General features: G+C 36.3%; 1 long non-coding RNA gene across 1 annotated transcript in view; it reads left to right on the top strand.

The window, feature by feature from the left end:
* The first annotated feature begins 3,440 nt into the window (after window positions 1-3,440).
* The window catches only part of LOC149932450 (uncharacterized), a 30,728-nt gene continuing 12,281 nt past the window's right edge, over window positions 3,441-21,887 (top strand). The window contains exon 1 of the long non-coding RNA XR_016473030.1: window positions 3,441-3,477. This is a non-coding gene — a long non-coding RNA (uncharacterized LOC149932450). The remainder of the gene's footprint in view (window positions 3,478-21,887) is intronic.

The following is a 21,887-nucleotide window of genomic DNA, read 5'->3' as shown; positions in this document are numbered from 1 at the left end:
AAAATTACTCCCATTTGATAATGTGCGCACTCTCGACCCCAGCAAAAGAAGAGTCCTCCGCCTCTTACTGCCAATTCTTCCGTACATTCGCCGCAGTGAAAGCAAATCATAGATTCGGTTGTCGTACCGACGTACTCATTTCCCGAGGCCAAAGTTATGGAAATATGATCCATTACTATAAAATTAGTAAGAATGAATGAATGAATATAATATATATACAAAGTTTAGAATTTACAATTGACGTATATCTACGTACTTAGTCCCTCGAGCCGATTCCGAAACAATTCGAATTGGCTGTTTTCTTAATACTATCTCTCAATTTTTCTGTTTACCCTTTTTATACTCGAAAAAAACAATTTACAACTGACATCATAATTATAAACTGGGGGCTGGGGGTAGAAGAGAAAACTTTTCGAAAACCAATCAAATTTAGTTATATCAAAATCAAAACAGTAGTCCTCCAAATTGGTAGTCAAACCAAAAAATAAGTAATTAAAAATTTAAACTATATTCAAATTTTCCTAATGAATCATTATCGAACATAGGGCTCTAGAAATCGTTATCATACTCGTATCTTATTAAACGGTACAGATGTTTGTGAAACAATTTTGGTCAGGGACACTTTACGTGTTTCACTTTATCGATTTAAAATCATAGTTTTAAGCAAAATCGTAAAACTAAGTACTTACTTTCTTAATTACAAGTACGCTAGGACGTCGCTCGTAAATTGCTTAGCTTAATCAACTTTTTTCCTGTAGCGGATTTCAGGAATGGAATGGTTTTATAGTACAAAAATGACCCTCTTTTATACGAGATGAGAAGTATGTGGGCACTTAAAAAATTAGATACCACTAATGATTATTTCGCTGTATACTTAAGTTATTTCTAAAAAAAATATTAAAATCAACTTAAGTACCCCTGTACTACCTTCTTTGTTTTCGAATTTCAGATAGCAAAACAACACTTAAGTTGAATTCCTTTTATTAAAATTGATACTTTAATATGGTTAGAAGTATATAAATTAAACAAGAAGTGTACCCACTTAGCTTAATTTGAGCCCTTCCAATGCATCCATAAAGTTTACGAAGCAGACGATGGTAAAAATAGAGGCCACCATTGAGAATAGAGGATTGAAAAAGTAGAGTGCTAAGCTCAGTAAACATGTATTTGGGTTTTGTCCTATATGAATTTTCACGTTTTCAGAGGGATTAAACATTTTATACTAATTTTAAAAGTCGCGTTACTTCATTTTCTTCGCGATTTATATTTTAAAGGTTATTTTTTATTGTCATGGTCTTTTATTTTGAATTGAATTTAACCCTGTATTTAGCGTTATTTCTATTCTAACACTCAAAACCTATAATCAAACTAACTTGCAAACCCTCAATTGGCAATATTTTATAAATTAGATTTATCTGTAAAAGTTTTATTTTAACATTTCTAATATCAAATGGTTGACAATATTTTATTAATTAGCTTTATCGGTTCGCTGTAGTCGCGTTACCATGTTATCTGCGTCCGTGCGAAACGGAAATCAAACGAAATTACCTGGCGAGCGAAAATAATAATTAGTGCACTTCTTGTATTATTTATATACTTTTGCTATGGTACATTTGATTATAAAAATTTATAAATTACCAAACCCCTCCTCCCACCTCTCACCGTTTTTTAAGTACCAAATGAAGTTATTATTTCAAGTGATTTCTGATTTGGCATAAATATAGGAGCGAGCATTCTACATTTTTACATTCTTCGTAATTACGAGCAAGTTTAAGGGCTAAATATTAGCTATGGAAAATAACGTGGATATGCGTGTAACTAAAGCAGTTCTTAGGTTTTCTTTTAAGCCTGATATGCCAAACGAAAAACAATTTTCGTTTAGAACGTTAGAAATAATGTTAAGAAAATATAAAAACTGGTATTTACGTGAATTGAACCTGCAAGAGGACGAAGGTTACATCGACGTCCATCTAGCTACCCATGTCGTCATTGAGAAGATTTTTCAAAGATTGGGCCCTCACTCAAGGGAATACATTAACGTAAGCTTGAAATTTGTTTTGATCTAATTATTATTATTATTATTATTATTCGATTCAAAACTTTGATTATACAACATAAAAACTTGCGGAGACTAAAGCGTTAGTAAGTTAGTGTATGAATGTATGTATGTACGATAGTGGATATATGAGACAGTGATAAATTGAACTAGTGAATAGAAGGTATGGATTATCTTTTAGCTTATTATTTTGATTTCTTTACTTTATAGATCGAGAGACGTATTGTAGGGGTCTCGGACGAGGACGAGGAAAAAGTTAATGCAATGCTAGATGTTTTTTTACACGGCGATTTACCCAACGCTGAATAAAACGAAGCATCTTCATCTTCGGTGAAACGGGTACCGACTCCCAAAATTGAAATTAAGGCAAAAAAAATGAAAAAAAATCTGTATAAAAATAAAATAAATAAATTTATTTTGATCCGAATGTGGTTTTTGTTATGGAACCAATGACAATAAGCTTTAAACTTGGCTTACTTTGATAAAAAACGTCTCTTATTCCCCAAGAACATGTATATTTATCGAGAATGTACTAGCTCTATTAGATATTTTGGAGGAAGGGCGAACTAAAATTTATGCTTGTTTACGAAATTAATTAGCATATTTTTAAAAAAAAAACAAATGCATTCATGTTAGGATATGATTTACGGAAAATGTACTTTCATGGGCTAGGCTTAGAAATTTAGTCTTAACTATTTACACTTTACAGGTTTTTAGGTCTAGCTTTAATTTTTTACGTATTGGAAAATGTATTTCAGCATATTATTATAAGTAAACTTTTAGTGTTATCAATGTCCACCAGTTAGGAAATGGTTTATGGATAGGAAAATATTTATAAATACTAAAGACAGAGGCAGAAACTAGGAGATCAGAGGAAAAAGATTTTTGAGATGCCCCTGATGTGATAGCCTACATTGAAGATGTTGAAATTGTTTGGTGAGAAATCACAAAACCTTTAAAATAAAATAATTGATTTTCCGTATTTAATTTTTTTCTTAAAATCCTACTACTATGCCAAGAATGTATTTATTTATTTATTTATTTATTTATACTTAGGGAGAATGAATATGTCGATAATATTTTTAGCGTTTCTCCAATTCCACCCGTTGAGATCTTTTAATATCACTGCTTTGAGAACCATGGCGCCATCTAAACTTTGAAATAATCCTTAATTAAATATATTGATAAAAGAACTCTAGTGATGACACTTCCACTATTTTCAGTGACGTACCGATTCTCACGTGACTTTCATTTTCTGTGCGCGCGCACCCGATTAATAAGATAACTGAACTTTGAGCAATTGATTTTTTTTTCCACTGGTACTTAAGATATGCCGTCAGGGTAGTCATGGGAATCAATTCTTAGTTATCTCAATAAAGAGTCTTAGCATTGGGAATAGTCATTGAAGGTCACGCTGAAAAGTAAGTTATAATAATAATAATCAGCTAGGCTATTTTATTATATTTAAAATGAAATTTTTAGGCATTCTTTTATATATATATATTGGAAATGTATTAGACAGAAATTAGGTCTAGTAGGGGTAAGATTAGCGTAGAAATTAAGTTACTATCACGTGACTCGTTCATTTTTCTGTGCACGCGCACGTTTAATAAGATAACTGAACTTTGAGCACTGGATTTTTCCACCGGTACTTAAGATATGCCGTCAGTGTAGTCATAGGATTTTTCACTCTTAATAAATACTTTAAAATGTAAAAAATAAGACTCATTATTGAAAAAAACTTAACACATAGCCATTTTTTAGCAATCTTCTACGTAACTCAATTTTCCAAGAGGATTGTTTTCCGTAAACATTTTCAAGTGAGAGCTCGATTTTGATATCGTCAACGTGGTATTTCCAAAACTCTCCTTGAGTAGCAAAGGGTTTTTTCCAAATACTCAAGTGGGTTAATATGTGCCGTCAATCATTAGAGGCAGTTTAAACTGTCAGAGAGAGACAGCCAATAGAATTTGAGGGTTATTTGAAGTTTAGATCACGTGATGAATTATTCTCAACAAGATAGGAATAAATTAATCTTCCGTGCGTCATTTCTCTACGGCACATTGACGAGTAAAGACCTGCTGACGGTTCGCTCAGTCTTTTCTACAGCTTGACAAAGGATTTCTACCCATAAAGTAAGTAACTATTTTTTCTTGGTAATAGACTATATTTTTAGACATATTTAAAACAATTTGCATATTGAAAAAAGCATTTATATTGATAATTTTAGCGTAGAAATTTAACCATATTGATAAAATTAGGTTTAGTAGACTTAGGGGTAAATGTAGGCTTAGAGAATGTATCATTTGAAACTATAGAACGTATTTGGTCTAGATCAGCTATGGACATTGAAGTGTATCGACTTGAAACGTTTCGTCACTGGAAAAATCCGCACGTCACTAAGGAGCAACTAGCGAAGGCTGGATTCTACTATATTCAGCGGGGCGATGAAGTACGATGTTACAAATGCCATGGCGTATTAGAAGGATGGAAATCAGGAGACGTACCAGAACTTGAACATGCTAGATTCTTTCCAAACTGTCCGGCTAGGGATAATTCACCATCGGAAAAAAAGTACCTTTCGCTAGAATGGGACATTCCCCCGACGCCAAAAGCAACTACGGTCTCTGACAAAAGCTTCTCACCTGTACCAGAAGAAGACGTTTGTAACTGTCCCTCGGATGTCAGACGATACTGTTGCTAAACACTACAAATACGTGAGTTAGAACTTTTAATTAAATTAAGTTGCAGGAGATCGTTTCACCCCATTTAAATGCCTGTAAACTTAACTACTTTAATTTGTTTTAATTGTGTAATGTACAAGATAACCATCTAATGGAATATCTGATAGTACCTACTAACATGTAAAACAAAGTTCTAAAATAAAAAATTAAATGTAAATAACTTGTTTTTATTGCCTAGAGATTAGAAATTAAGGGGTTCGAAAGCGATAAGCAAACGGGTAAAAATCTAATCTCCAGATATCTGCGCGAGGAAAACTAATTTTGGAGAATGGGGATGGGGGAAAGCAGGGATGTACCCAAAAATGGACCAAAATGGACCAAATGTACCCCAAAAACGACCAAAGTCACCATTTTCGGCCCTATGTACCCCATTTCGGACCAAATGTACCCCAAACTGGACCTTTTAGCTTTATTGTAATGTTAAACTCCCATAGAGATTCCCCTAAAAAGAATAATAAACTGGCGGTCCAATTTTGGGTACATTAATTATTTCGGAGAGATAAAACTAATTCTGGCAAACTGCTGCGATTTATAGCGAATGGGGAAAAAGCCAATTTCTAGCGATTGGGATCGATAGTATGAGAGATAACAATTATGGTTGTTTTTATTGCCTAGAGATGGGGGAAAGCAACTGGTGATTAGAAGGGGTGAAAGCAATGGGGGAAAGGAGCTGGTGAACGAGAGATAAAGTATCCAGTGAATGGGGGTTGGGGGAAAGCAACTGGTGATTAGAAGGGGTGAAAGCAATGGGGGGAAAGGAGCTGGTGAACGAGAGATAAAGTATCCAGTGAATGGGGGTTGGGGGAAAGCAACCCGTGAACGGGAGAATCTGGTGAATAGAAATTCTGGTGATTAGAAATTCTGGTGATTAGAAATTCTGGTGATTGAGATGGGGGCGCGGGTGGGGGAGGAACGGGATAGGCGCGGGTGAACGGCTGGAGCCAAGCTCTTTGTGTCTATCCGGTGATTGAGAATGAAATTCTCAATCACCGGATAGACATCCCCCTCTCTTTCGTCAGAGATTTCGCGATTTCATAAGATTTCGCGACTTCGTCAGAGATTTCGCGACTTCATCAAAGATTTCTTCAGAGATTTCGCGATTTCATAAGATTTTGCGATTTCGTCAGAGATTTTGAAATTTGGTCAGAGATTTTGTGATTTCGTCGGAGATTTCTTGAGAAGTGTACGGGATTTTGTACAAATGTCCGACCCCTCGAATAAAGGTCACGCTTAGGGACCCGGATGATGGATAATCCGCTACTGCTGTGGTACTGGCAACTAATGGTATTGTAAGAACAGTCGAAGGAGTTGTAGATATTAGTTGACTTCGTTGAAGTGCACCGATCGACGCGAGATTCGAGTCAGCCGTCAGAGATCCGCGAATCGTGACTTTCTGGTACACCAACTAATGTTGACAACTGACCTCTTCGAGTACCGCCCTGAAATAATAAAAATTATACCAAACACTTGTTGTTTACGTGGTGTAGAATAATTTATTAAGAGGGACTTCACAAATTTATAAATCGATTGCTAAAAATAACGCATTTATTTGAGTGGATCTATACAGGGTGTTTCAAAAGGTTATGCAAAAATTTTAAGGAGTTGTAGGGGGTGAGTTGAGAAGTATGCCTGTTTTTCCCAATTTCCTACGATGAGTTAAAAGAGCGCCAGAGAGCTTCAAAGTGGGGCGTACTAGCCCCTGGAAGTAGGCTGCAACAAGAGCCAAACAAAGCAGCAGAGACTTTAAAACCTGTTTAAGTTTACTTTTTTACGTTGGTTACCTCGATTTGCTTAGAAAGTCCTTTTTTACCTATCACACGAACCCAAACCTTAAAGGGGAACGGCCAAGCTTTTCCACACGTACCTTTTTTTGTCTTGAAAAAATAGCTTTTGGCCCAAAAAATTGAAACGAAAAATAACGCCAAGTGTTTGGGTTTGAATTTTCGCCGCCATCTTTGGGGCTGCTGCCAGCGCCCCTAACCCCGTATGACCGATTTGCGAACTATCATAACTTTTAAAATCGCGCAATTTAGGCTTAAGGGGGAAGAATGCAGTAAAAGCCTCTTTTTCGTTCAAGCTGAACGTTTCTGTTTTAACAATTACATAATTGAATTATATTATTCTTATTAGGCTGAGCCTTCGTCTAATGCTTAAAATAATAATAATTAATAGTTAACGAGATATAAGGTCGTAACTAAAGGGTAGTTTGGGCGCTTGCCCAACTTGTTTAGCTCCGGGGGTCCGATTTAAAACGTAATAACTTAATTACTTTAAAATTTAAAATTCTCAAAATTATTTTAAGCACTAAACAAGAGGTTGTTCTACACTTAAATATTAATTTTATAAGTTAAAATACAAAATTAAAAGAGTTCAGCTTGAAATAGCGCGAAAGTAGACCATGGCCACTGTAGTCTTCCCTACTGGAACGCGCCGCGCGTGCAAAACAAATTTTTCGCGTCTTCAGCAGCGCGCGCTTTTACGTTGTTTTTCTGTCTCACCGACTTTTCACCAGGTGTTGCGGCGGTCGCGCGCTTTTCGATTTCCCGAAATTTCTTTATTTTATTAAAAATTAACCACTCAATATTTTTGATGCGGTTTTCGCCATAAATTTTAGTTTTTAATGGGCTATAGGGCTATATAACTGGTTAAAGCTTGACCGCTCCCCTTTAATGTTCGCATTTCCCCTTTGCTTCGTTTTGCGCTTGTTGCAGCCTACTTCCAGGGGCTAGTAGGTCACACTTTGAAGCTCTCTGGCGCTCTTTTAACTCATCGTAGGAAAATGGGAAAAAACAGGCATACTTCTCAAAACTCACCCTCTACAACTCCTTAAAAATGTTCCATAACCCTTTGAAACACCCTGTATAATAAGCAACGGATGCTATACTAGGTTCGTTCCTTCGTTCGTCAACGTCATTCTGAAACGACGTTTTCTGCGATTTTCAATTCTTCGCGTCCGCCGTTTGGGCTTCAATAGAGTCGTTATGCTTTTTTATCTAAACGTACAGCGTGTGTTCTCAAAGACTGTGTGGTCCGTTTACGGATTAACCCGTTAGTAATTTTATAAACAAATCGTCAACTTGACGAAAACGCGCGTTTTGCAAAGCAAAAGACGTTTTTTGCCATATTTGGTTCTTTGTAGGGAGCGTTTGTGCTATAATAAAATCGTTTGGATTTGTGTATCGGAAAGTGCGATATCGATTTTCGGAGACTGTTATCTCTGATTTTAAATATTCCATTAGTTATTTTACATACAAATCTTCAACATTTATGATAAACATTTTTTCGTCAAAACCGGAAAAGCATCCTTCCTCTTTTTATACTCAGTCAAAGATAGCTGTGTTGAAACCTCAACGGAGAGGTCTTGGAAGAGTATAGATTTATTAGCCTCCTGCCCTTGGTATCTGCCTTTGCCTCGCCGCTTAAACTCAATTAAATTTCCAGCTCTCACTCTTTCTGGCCTCGAATTCGCGGTATATAAATAATATAAATAGAGTTAGTGTGGGTTGGCTGAGTGGTTAGCAAATTCGCCGTGTTTGCAAGTTCTCTCTCCACTGCTTAACGCGGTTTTCCCCTGAGCTCTTCAATTTCCCATACGCATAAAAACTTGTTGAGGTTAACGGTAATAGGCTAATAGGACGAATGTAGTTATTTAAATTTAGAGATAATCTCTTCGTTTTGTCCGCGGCCACCATAGCCCCGTCATTTCGGATGCATAACTAGGGATGCACCGATGTACCGATAACCGATATATCAGGCTATTTTTATAATATCGGCATCGGCCAATATCGGCTTATTTTTCAGAAAAACATTTAAAAATAAGAAAATTCTCGATTAACTAACTAATGATAATAGTTTATTTGATTGGCCGCTCCACGTACACTAGACTTCAGAAGCTAGATCATACCTTTTTTAGACAGGGGGTTACGAGTGTAAACCAAAATAAAAAACAACGATATTCGATTTGTGATAGAAAATATGTACCAAGTAAAATGAAAAGAAACATATCGTCCGATATTACCACCGTTATATCGGCCGATATTATCGGCCACGAATAGCCGATATATCGGCTGTACCCATATCGGTGCATCCCTAACCATAACCTGAACAAACTTACACCCTGTTTTACCCACAACGCCTACTGCCTTAAACACCAACTGCTCATTTACAAAGTAATGAGCAGTTGGTGTTTTGGGCAGTTGGCATTGTGGGCTGCTCATAAGTCATAACGCCAACTAATTCCCAGGATACAACAGCGTTTGGTGAAATGGCCTACTCGTAAACCCAACATCATCCTTCAGCGTATCTATGGCAGAGTTAAGACTCCTACATGTAGAGGGATCAACGTATATGAAATACGGGGGACAATTTTACATTAATTAGTTAATATTAATATTTCACAATTTTGCTTGGTACGATTTCACTAGTTACGATTCCAGATTTCCCAACGATGTAGTATAAGAATGGGGCTGGAGGCACCGTGCGCCCCAACTGCCCCCAGTACGAGAGCGTATACAGTGAACATGGGGTGCGAATTCTTAGTTGATGATTATTCCACGATCACTCTACTTATAGGATTTTTAACTCTGCCATATACAATGAAGAATAATTTAGTAGTTGGTATTATGAGTAGGCCATTTCGCCAACCGCTACTGTATCGTGGAATTTAGTTGGCGTTATGAACATTCCACAACGCCAACTGCCCAAAACACCAACTTCTCATTATTCCAACAGTTGGAGTAATGAGCAGTTGGTGTAATGTGTACTTGGTGTAAAGAGTAGTTGGTGAAATGAGCAGTTTGACTTATGGAAAGTTGGGAGATGAATTCCACCCTTAAGAAAAGAGGCGGTCTTAATTTTGCACGTAATTCACGTCAAAGGCGGCGTAATTTTAGGGAACCAATCAGATAATAGGCCAGTTCGATTGACAAAATACGGGGAGGAGTCAATTTTGGGACTAAGGAGTGGAACGGGAGCAAAGCTAATAAGAGTCACGGACATTTGAGTACATACATTCCTATGTGTTAAGTACATCTGGCATATTAATAAAACGTTTAAAACAAATTTGCAATATCCTTGTACACTATAGCAACCTAAGCGGAATATTAACGAAAAGGAGCGCTTTCCCAACCACCTTCTTCATTAAGAACAATATTTCAATCAGTCTTTCCTAAAAAAGCGCACTAAGCAATAAAAGCCCAACAGAAGAACTATATCTCTAATTTAAAGTTCTGGACACCCTGTCCCAAAAATCAATATTGAGCTTTCAAGAGGTTCTGCCCAATAAATTGACATATCATTGACCTTTCTAGACCGCCATCGGCATCGGCTACACTGTACGTGAAACCAGTATAAACAAATCCCTAGGAATTGTGTGTAAAAATCGTATCAACCAAAAGATTTTCTCTAAGTTGGACTAAATACATTCTTGGTATAATAGCGAGTAAAGGGAGCTGTTGGCTCGTGTGGCATGAAGGACTCGCCACTACCCTCCTGCGCATTACAGCCCATCCACCTTCAGATAAATGGCTTTAAAACTCTGTTGGTGACTTAGGCTTAGTTCAGACTGTATATGGGGGCTTTATTGATTACCTTTCATTATTATTGGATGTTCGATAAAGTTCAAGTACTTAAATAATTCAGTACAGAAAATTATTAGAATATATTATGATAAGCATGGTTAAAAGTACAGAATATTATTAGAATATATTATGATAAGCATGGTTAAAAGTACAGAATATTATTAGAATATATTATGATAAGCAAGGTTAAAAGTACAGAATATTATGATATTATATTCTGATACGCATAGTTAAAAGTACAGAATGTTATGATATTATATTCTGATAAGCATGGTCAAAAGTACAGAATATCATGATATTATATTATGATACGCATAGTTAAAAGTACAGAATGTTATTAGATTTTATTCTGACACGCGGAGAGTCGAATATTATTACAGTGTTCAAAAAGATATAGAACAACTTTAACATTTGTAGTTACCATACAATTTTTGTTGGCTACAGAATCTGATGCCATTGCTGGCCATTTCTTAGTAAAACCTTCGGTGAATAGTAGCTGTCTCCTAGCAATAGTCGGCTTTCCCAGCCACTTAATCGTGTCTAGCGCTATCGCGGTCCTATTGTGGCCTCGAGAGGGGAGCATTCCCTCGCTTCTTTTATGCTTATACAACCTATAGAAAAGAGCTCCATCTTTTTGTAATGACTTGACCCGGTTTGTCTTCAGGTCACTCCACTAAATCATTAATTTTAACTCTTACTTTGTACCCTGATTTAAACGGAAATGTGTGTGTGCTTTACAGGGCCGGACTTAGAGATCCTGGGCCCATGGGCAGATAAGGAGTCTGGGCCCCCTTTTCACGCGCTACATTTACTCTTATCCCTGGAACTAGGCTGTGCCTGAATTTCCCTGATTCAGCATAGAAGTCTGAGCTCTACGGTTATATTACTAAATAAAAGCTCTTAACAATCGTCGACTAAATATGCGATAAGTATGCAACATTGAGATTTAAGGCTGCGTCCGTAAACTGATAGGCAGAAATTTTGGTAATTTTAAAACAAAATCTTCTACCTAGGAATTTCTCTAATATAAATTACGATTGATATTGTAGATTTATGCCTTCGAATACAGTAATTACGGTCACTGGAGGGCCCCTTCCAAGGATGGGCCCCTAGGCCACGGCCTAGGTTGGCCTAGGCGGAAATACGGCACTGGTGCTTTATTTTCGCAGCGCATTATTATAGTATAGAGTGTTGTCGTCTGAAACCCTGCGACGTCAAGATTGTAATTTGCCTATGGATAAAAACGGTAACTGTCATGGCGGCCACTATTAACACTACAGCTGTGACGTTACAAGTTTTCAAAATCGTATCAGACGACAACACTCTATATAGCAAGAATCCATACCTTTACTTGGAATGCTTATACTGCCGTATCGCGTATGGTAAGATCACTCTGACGGCTTTGGCCCCGCCTATGAGATAAAAAATCCCCTCTGCGCGCGCTCCCCTCTCACGTAGTTGTTTGTTAAGTGAACATAGTGACGTCAAAAGAACCGTCAGCCACATCGAGACGAAAATCTGCCGCGATAAGTATTCTAAGTAGAGGTATGAATTTCTGTATATAGGCTTACGGAAAAAGTGGTTAGAGTATGGGATTCGGTATTTCTCCAGTTAATAAAGGAACTTGTTGAGGTTAACGGAAATAGTTAGTGTAGGGAACTGTTGGCTCGCGTGACTTGCAGGGCTTGCATTGTAACCCGGCCACCTAAATTAAAAATCGCCCGATGACTTAGGCCTAAGGTGGTGCCTTGGGTATTAGCCTAGCTGATTATTATTATTATTATTATAGATACAATTTACTCAACACAACGTCATTTAAGATTCACGACCTAAATTAGTTATTTAACTGAGATATTTAAATTTATTAATTGGTACGCGTACAGTACTTAAAAATAAAAAAATTAGAAATAATCCTATTCGATTCAAATTAAGTTGGCCACATTTTGAATGAATTAAAACTAATTTATGTGTAAACTTTGTTGCGGATTAAATATCTGTAAGCAAAAAAATTAACACACCATTCTGCGCGCTTACTTGACCTGACCTTCCAAATATTTTAAAACTATGTAGTTCATTTTATTGTAAGTTCAATTGAACGTACGTATAAACATTACCAAAATAATTTTGGTTTTTTGGCCTTAATTAAAGCGGCGAGAAAGGTATCAATTTTAGAAACTGACATACTAAATTATTTCTTCTACCTTTTTCCCAAATAAAGGCTTCAAAATAAAAAAATAAGAACTTGGGAACAACTTTAGCAACAAAAATGATCTAATCTCAATATAATTCCAAAAAGTTTCGGCATGAAAAACAGCAAAAATGTTAAAATAAAATTCATCGTGCACGCTAGAGAGACTCTAGAGAGAGAGAGAGAGAGAGAGGGGAGTAAAAAAACGAAAGAATTTACTTTGTCAATAACTTCCTAACAGGGTGACACATCTCGCCAGTCGGGGATGGGCGTAAGCTTCGACAATCTTTTCCGGCGCGTCGCTCCCCCTGGAGGCTAGAATCGGGAAAAACCTGCCCCGGAAATATTCCGCTCGTAGAGGCTGACAGCGGCTAATTTCTAGCGGACATCTAAATCTCGTTTACCTAACATAGTTTTCATAGCGGGAGAGAAAAATGTTCGTCGCCTATACGGAAGGGACCTTAGAAGAGGTGGAAAAACCACCCTCAAATATATATAGCTTTTTTTTGCTCATAAAAATTCAGCTGCCCCCTTAACTTAAAAAATAAGCTTACTTGGCTCAAAATCTCCCTGCTCTCCGGACTCTGCTTTAAAATATATTTAAACACCTAGTAACACCATCCTGAGACCCAAACATAAAATACCATATATACGTATAAAATATGTATTTTTAAAACCTGACAAGGTACGAAACATGGTGTAACCCATTTGACTAAATCTGACAAGATACAAAAGATACAAATCATCACCTGCCTATATAAAACGGAAGTAAGACTTAGCGTGCTGTTTTAAGTTCTTATACGCGCATATTTTCCGTTAAACCAACAGGCATAAAAATGAAAATAGCAATAACAGTGGGCTTTATAAAAATAATTCATTCCTACTAGTGGGTCATCAGTTAAAATGAATAATATTCATAACGGCATTCATCATGAAGAAAAATGAAAAAATGGCTAATGGCAAAACCACTTATTTAAGCATCCGAGACCTTCCTATAGCAATCATCACCCTAAAATTCTTACAGAATAGGTCGTTTTTTTTAACTGTATCCATATTAATAGCTATGATAGTTTTTTCTTTTATAAGGGATACTTATCGCCTATATAGCCGGGGGTCTTTTCTCCCCCCCAATTTCTTTAATTTTGGAAATTGAGCTTAAAAAGCATCTGGGGGATAGAGAGGGCTCACTTAAGCTAATGCGGCGGGGCAAGGGCCGCCTCGTCGAGAAAGAGATGAAAGGGGAAAAAAGTCCGAAATTTCCCTAATGGGGTACAGTGTCCGAGAAGAAATAAATAGGCTGCCCCAACCTCCGAGAAAAGAAGCGCTAAGACCCCCGTAAAGATTGCCAGATCTTAGGCCCGGCGTAGAGCATCGGCTTCTTCAGAGGAAAAAAGCATCTATATAGAGAGCTCTTAAGCGATTTCATTCTCCTTCGCAGCGTCCCTTTTTCCCGAGAAAACTTTTCGAGGAAAGTTGGTTGGCGTGAAGCCTTAAAACTAGGCGTAATTAAATTACCAATACCGGAGGAACTCTGGAAAAATCTCTTTAAAATGTAAATAAAGCGTTAAGCGACGGAATATACGCGAATAAAGGGTGGACGGGCCGACCAGCGCTCTGAACCAGGTCGCCGAGGTTCGGGAGATACTTCTGGCGCACTTTTTTCCATAAAAATAGCCAAGGCGAGGCTTAGAACATACACTCCGGGAACCTCTATTAAAGGTTAAAAAGGTTTAATGGTTTCGTACGAGAGGTTAGGATAGAGCCACCCTTCTCCTTTCTTCTCCGAATTATAATTAACTCATTAACCGAAAGCTTTCGGTTGGGCACTTAAATTTTTGTAAGGGTATAACGTGAATTTAAAATAATTAGCGGGGTCATCCATTTTCAACCTCTACAAAAATAATGTTTAAAGGGGAACGGCCAAGCTTTTCCAAATATGACCTTATTTCCGTATCAAAAGATTAACACGACGTTCAATATACTAACACGTACCTTTTTTTGTCTTGAAAAAATAGCTTTGGCCCAAAAGGTTGAAACGAAAAATAACGCCAGGTGTTTGGGTTTGAATTTTCGCCGCCATCTTAGGGGCTGCCGCCAGCGCCCCTAACCCCGTATGAGCGATTTGCGAACTATCCTAACTTTTAAAATCGCGCAATTTAGGCTTAGGTCTTTTATAACTGGAACGCGCCACGCGTGCGTAACATATGTTTTGCGTCTTCAGCAGCGCGCGCTTTTACGTTGTTTTTCTGTCTCACCGACTTCTCACCAGGTGTCGCGGCGGACGCGCGCTTCTCGATTTCCCGAAATTTCTTTATTTTATTAAAAATTAACCACTAAATATTTTTTGATGTGGTTTTCGCCATAAATTTTAGTTTTTAATGGGCTATAGGGCTATCTAACTGGTTAAAGCTTGACCGTTCCCCTTTAAGCTTTTAGTAGGGACCCTTATTTTTTTACCTTATTTATTTAGACGGATTCTCCAGTTAGTTTTAATCTTCTGGCGTACATCGAGAAGACACTTCGATATAGCTAGTTTCGGTGACGGATCTACATGAAAACGGCATTAGCGAGTAAATAGGAGCAAACTTTGCAACGTCGATGTTATAATGTTGGAACTCGCTGCATTTACTTATCGCGAATTTCGGCTTCAAACAATCGAAAAGCGTCCGAAGCGAGTCTCAATATACGAGATAGAACTCGGTGAAGAGGCTTTTCTCTCTGGGCTGTCGAATCGGGCTCGAATCAGAATGTAAAGTGATACGAGAGAAAGCATTGTCGAAACGTTTACCGTCCATGCGGAAAGCACCGAGTAGACGAAAATCATTGACAGAGATTTTTTTTTTCAAACCAAAGTTTTCTACAAAGTCGGGCGGGCTACGAAAAGCCGTCTTTGGCATTATACGACGGAAAGTGGAACTAAAACCAAAACGCTGTTTCACTTTGCGGATCGTTTTTCGGGCCGACGTTCAACCTGATTCTATCTTTATACATTCCGGAAAGTCAAGTAGAAAATGAAAAAAAAAAAACCCTCAGTCAGTCAGTATTGGGCCGTATTGGAGGATACGCGGGATGACTGGGCCTGTATACGGTTTAAAAAGGAGGGCTGTCCAAATCTCCCGGGACTTAGGAGGCTATAGAGATCCGTAGGTGAAAGATGCGGCGGGGGAAAGTCAACCCCAGAGGAGCCGCGACTCGAACAAGGTATCGATTGAAACGCGCGTTTAGAAAATCTAAAACCTGCCGATACGCGTCTATTGTAACCGAGTTCGTTCTCGCAACGACGCTGTATCCAATATGTTCCAACGTTACTGCTAAGCCCCATCTTTATACACGTATAGGAAACGTACTGTACAATATCCGAGTTTTTCTCTCCTTTCACAATGTAGAAATGTTGAAAAAGTTTACCAGAATTTCTAGCATAGTTGTATTTCGTTTTTTCGATATTGATATCACAAAGTTAGTATCGCGGTAGATTCTATCCATGTTGGATCCGGAGAAGATGAAAAAAATAGGTAATATATATATATATATATATATGTATATATATATATATATATATATATATATATATATATATATATATATATATATATATATATATATATATATATATATATATATATATATTTTACCTATTTTTTTCATCTTCTCCGGATCCAACAGGAAATCGAACCATTTGCTGATTAAGTGCCATGGCCAAAACCTGAGAGTGAAAGATGAATTTAAATTGATAATTAACAGTAAAATAAACTATAAAAGAGTTTATTATTTGCTCTATTAAGCTATTAGGAGGGTTGATACTCAAATTCATAACTAATTTTAGTGGAAATAGTAACTAACCTCTTCCGAAATTCGAAATAGTAACCAAAAAGAAACCTAAAAGTAACTAAGAAATAACTTAAAAACATGAATTTAAAGTAAAAATCAGTTTATTGCTTAAACAAATTGCAATACATTAAGTATTTGCTAATTAGGAAGTTTACTTTACTCTTTTACGTAAATTTCTCCTTTTATTTTATCTCCCGCTAGTTTTGTAACTAAAAAGCCTACCTTCGTTACGAATAAAGGATATTGTTGAAAGACGCCGTTTCTGATTTCTATGGGCAGTACTAAAATTAAATATGGTAAAATGTTTTTTCGTAGAGATAGCCTAATAAATTTCAAAATAGAAACTTTTAATAACCAAATTAGACAAATATTAACTTTTAGTAACCAATTTAAAAAAAGTAACTTTTAGTTAAAAAACGTAACCCAGTATCAACCCTGTATAGGCTCGAAACAAAGTCTATTCCCAAATATTTAAGGCTTGTTTGACCTCTTCTCTCAGAACGGAAAAACATTAATTTTAACCTATAACAGTCAAAACTTGGTGCAACTCGTTTTGTAATTTTATTTTCAGTGGAATCAATTTAAGAATCGCAATCGGAAAGTCGGGTTCTCAGAAATCCCATCATTATTAATAATGACCATCGAAATTAATTTCTCGGAATAACACGTTAAAATGACATTGGCAAACTTATTGGATACCATACTGCAACATAAAACCTCAAATTCCGTTTTCCGCGAATCAAGCTTTTTCATTCGTATGTCCAAAATGCAACGTAGAGACCGTTCGGACGGAACAGTACAGTCCATTTCTGCCAATTTAAATGTTGACTCGAGTATTAACTTATCAAAATAATTATTATATGTATCATATTAATTTCTGGCTCATTGGTAATGATTATAATAAATCTATAAATACGGAATTCAAACCTCGAAATATCCGGGTGGAAATATCGCCAGACGAAATTAGTTAATGGAATATTCAAGCATTTGGACCACCAGACAATATATAAATTATCGAACGAACCTTCGCTTTACGAAGAGTGAGATGGAATTCGATTGAAGTTCTTTTGTAGTAAATAACCCAAGGCAGCATCGAAGTTCGCTCCGCCCCCTCGCGTATACCGCCTATCTCGACAAGCGGAAGAACTCTTATGACGAAACAAGGATCGATCAACAGATATTTATAGAGATAGAGAGAGAGAGCCCGGATCCAGAGGTTCGTTTTTTTCTATTTCTTGTGGCTCTTTTCTGACGACTAAATTCAGCCGCGTACAGCAACTTCGGAACGCGCCAATCAATACGTAACGGCAAGATCGCAACCTAGAGTAAGTGCCGAAGTTGCAACGTACTGGGCGAATGAATTTGGCCACCGGAGATTTATTTTACTGTCCAAAAGCGGACGAAGAAAGGTCACCCCTTTGGCGGCTACAGCCTCTTCGGTCAACCGATATCACACGTGTGCGCTAGCCGCTGGCGACCGGAAAAGAAACTTTGGAATTATCGACGAATCCCGCATATAGGGGGCGCTACGGAAAGAGAGGATATATATATATATATATATACATCTATAGCGGGAATAAAAGATGTGAACTGCCAGATATCACAAATCGTTGGTTCCGAAAGCAAGAAAGAAGGAAACACCTGCTTAACCCCCTCCAACCCTCCACCTAGAATAAATCTATAGGCTACATCATGCTCAAAAATTGATCCGAAATATAAAAAAAACTAGTTCGGGATAAACTTTATCGTCGGATACGCGTGTATACGTCATATCGAAAAAACGTCCCGTCCTCTTATTGAACGGGGAACGCCCACGAAGGACAGGGGGCTACTATCTTTACTCGCTTTGGTTTCCATATTGGACTGGCCGAATGGAAATTACGCTTTTCTGAGAAAAAGTATTGTAAAGAAATACGATTTAGTTATAACATTAAACGCGTAATACTTAGTAGACGATTACATAGGCGCAGAAACACGTGGCACTTGTTCTCGAAATAAATCGATGGAAACATAACGAATATTTTATATTCAACTGAAATATTACGTTGAAACTTTGAGGCAAGGTCCAATTTCGTTTCCTGGTGGTTTTATTCACGTTTTATCAAAGATATTAATTAATTACCAAGTCGACAGTAGAAAATGTAAATATTATAAATAAAATAATGTAAATATTATAAATAAAATATTGTAAATATTATAAATAAAATAATGGAAATATTATAAATAAAATAATGTAAATTTTATAAATAAAATAATGTCAATTTTGTAAATGTAAATTTTATAAATAAAATAATGTCAATTTTGTAAATGTAAATTTTATAAATAAAATAATGTCAATTTTGTAAGTGTAAATTTTATAAATAAAATAATGTCAATTTTGTAAATGTAAATTTTATAAATAATGTCCATTTGTAAATGTAAATTTTATAATTAATGTCAATTTTGTAAATGTAAATTTTATAAATAATGTCAATTTTGTAAATGTAAATTTTATAAATAATGTCAATTTTGTAAATGTAAATTTTATAAATAATGTAACTTTTATAAATAACGTAAATTTTATAAATAATATAAATTTTATAAATAATGTAAATTTTATAAATAATGTAACTTTTATAAATAACGTAAATTTTATAAATAATGTAAATTTTATAAATAATGTAAATTTTATAAATAATGTAAATTTTATAAATAATGTAAATTTTATAAATAATGTAAATTTTATAAATAATGTAAATTTTATAAATAATGTAAATATTAAAATAAAAATATTATTAATTTTAAATCTTATATTACTATACAGGGTGTTTTTGTTTGCTCGAAAATGTGATATTTTTCAAAAACTATGTTTTCTAGAAAGTTGAAATTTCTACTGTACATTATACGTGCCGGGGGACACTTTCTACCAAAATTGCATCGAAATCGAAAAATATTTTCACGTTTTTTTTTAAATTTAAGTTTTAACCGCTAGGCGCTATAAGAAAATTGTCAATGAGAAAATTGTAGAGCGTCACCGAAAACGTACTAATGGCGTTGGCGCGAAAAAAATAGTCTTTTTCAGTGAAAAAATACGTCTTGAAAAAGTGACAAGTTGGGCAAGCTAAAATAACTTTTTTTGAATTCCATTGGGAGAGTGGTGTAACTTTATGAGTCAGAAATTTGTTAATCTTGTGTTTAATGCAATAAACACCGCTGAAAAATCGAGGAAACAATGGCGAAGAAGTTATTACACGATTTAATTTCGTAGGATGAAAAATGCGAATTTTTTTAAAAAACAAAGAGACATTTTATTTATCTACTTACAAAATTTATAAGTACGTTTCGAAAATACCACCTTCGGCTGCGATGCAGGCTTGGGCGCGAACAATCATTTTGTCGAAGGCGGCTTGAATCATTTCCGGGGTTACTTCCCGGCAAGCGCTTACAATTCGTTGACGCAGCTCTTCAAGGGTCTCAACCGGAGTGGCGTACACCTTGTCCTTGACGAAGGCCCAAAGAAAGAAATCCAACGGAGTCAGATCGGGTGACCTTGCTGGCCAGTGTACGGGACCGTTTCTCCCTATCTATCGTTGTGGAAATTCGTTGTTTAGGTAATATCTCACGGCTCTGTGGTAATGAGGCGGGGCACCATCTTGCTGAAACCAGTCTTGCTCGTTGCGCCAACGGCAGTTCGTCAAGTTGTTGTTCTAGCTCATTTCTCAAGAAATCTAAATAACTCTGGCCATTAAGATTTTGCGGTAAGAATACTGGACCAATTAACCGGTTTATTGCATCAAACACCAGATTAAAAAATTTCTGACTTTCATAAAGTTACACAGTTAGTCTCCCAATGGAATTAAAAAAAAAGTTATTTTAGCTTGCCTAACTTGTCACTTTTTCAAGTCGTATTTTGTCAGTGAAAAAGACGTCAATTTTTTTCGTGCCAACGCTATTTGTACGTTTTCGGTGACGCTCTACAATTTTCTTATTGACAATTTTCTTATAACACCTAGCGGTTAAAATTTAAATTTTCAAAAAACGTGAAAATATTTTTCGATTTAGATGCAATTTTTGTAGAAAGTGTCCCCCGGCACGTATAATGTACAGTACAAATTTCAACTTTCTAGAAAACATAGTTTTTGAAAAAAAATCACCTTTTCAAGCAAAAAAAAACACCCCTGTATAAATTGTGATATCTATAAAAGTAGAAACAACATTACGAAGTGATTATTTGGTTTTTAAAACAGAACTTTTAGTATTTAAAATATGATATCACTAAATATTTAAAAAATAAAAAATACATTTTATTAAAATTTTACTGGCACCATTTGGGCTAACTTTTGACAAAGTGAATATTTTCACCACACCCATTTTGTTAATACGAAAATTAGGTAATAAATAGAAGTTCAGTTTCGGTTCTGCACATGAATTAAATTTTATAAGTTCCAAGTTTAAATTTATACAACTTTAAAATTAAATAATAAAAAACTGTGCAACAAAATCCGTTCATACGATCATAACCCATTTCCAACGATTCCTTATCGTTAAACCAATTCTTCTTTTCTAACATAACCGATAATAGGCAGCTTCCAAATTAAGTTCTCAAGCTGATAGCCGAGAGAGATGAAAGACTGGCATTTAGAGAACGATATCCGCGTACTCAGTTCACCGCAAGAGCTTCTACTTATATCAAGGATGGGACAGTCTCATTTACATTCATTTTTCGCTAGTGCAGAGAGAATCTTGTCTAATAAAGCCGGAATCATCTATCAAATCAAATTAAGGACTATCTTATTATTCATTCGAGCAATGAAGAAAAAAAAACGATATTTCGCTTTTTGGCTAGTTTCATTTCTCTCTCACTCACTCTCCCTCCGATTCCCGCAATTCGAATAGTCTGGCTAAAAAGAAACCGCCTTTTCATCTCTCTTTCTCGTCTGGCTCCATCCATCATTTCTCAAAACGAAGATTTTTTTCCCCACCCATGATCCTGGCTAGGACTACTATGGGAGAGAGAGAGAGATTGAAGCGAAGAAATTGTTAAAAAAAGACAGGAAAGAGAGATTCAGCTCCCCACGTAACTTCCGCGGTACATACAGACGACTGACGTTTTTGGCACTTTTTTTTCGTTCAGTCCGGGGGCTGAAAATCTTGGGTAATGAAGTATATACCGGCAGTCCCTAATCACTGGTTGTCACAGGAGTGCCCCGGGCTTAAGACAAATAGCTCTACGGGGACCTTACCTCATCATACCTATATAATAGGTATCTTCCGGATTTGGCCATTTTATATACAGATACTCCTACTCGCTCTTCCAGCCATTCGCCGTTTCCACAAAATCCAACCTAGCTACGTATGTAGATAGAAAGCAACATGTATTCTGCATTAGGCTGGTTTTAGCGAGAGCTAAAACGCGTCAAATATCCGTATCTTTATGAGCCGCCCACCGCGATGGGAGAGGAAAGATGGTGAAGGATGAGTTTACTTTATGGTTCAACGTGTATAAGAATAAC

Source organism: Leiobunum rupestre, chromosome 8 (genome assembly GCF_980474605.1).
Source record: "Leiobunum rupestre chromosome 8, qqLeiRupe1.1.hap1, whole genome shotgun sequence".
In the NCBI taxonomy this organism is placed as follows: domain Eukaryota; kingdom Metazoa; phylum Arthropoda; class Arachnida; order Opiliones; family Sclerosomatidae; genus Leiobunum; species Leiobunum rupestre.
This window is presented reverse-complemented; position numbering and strand designations above follow the sequence as displayed.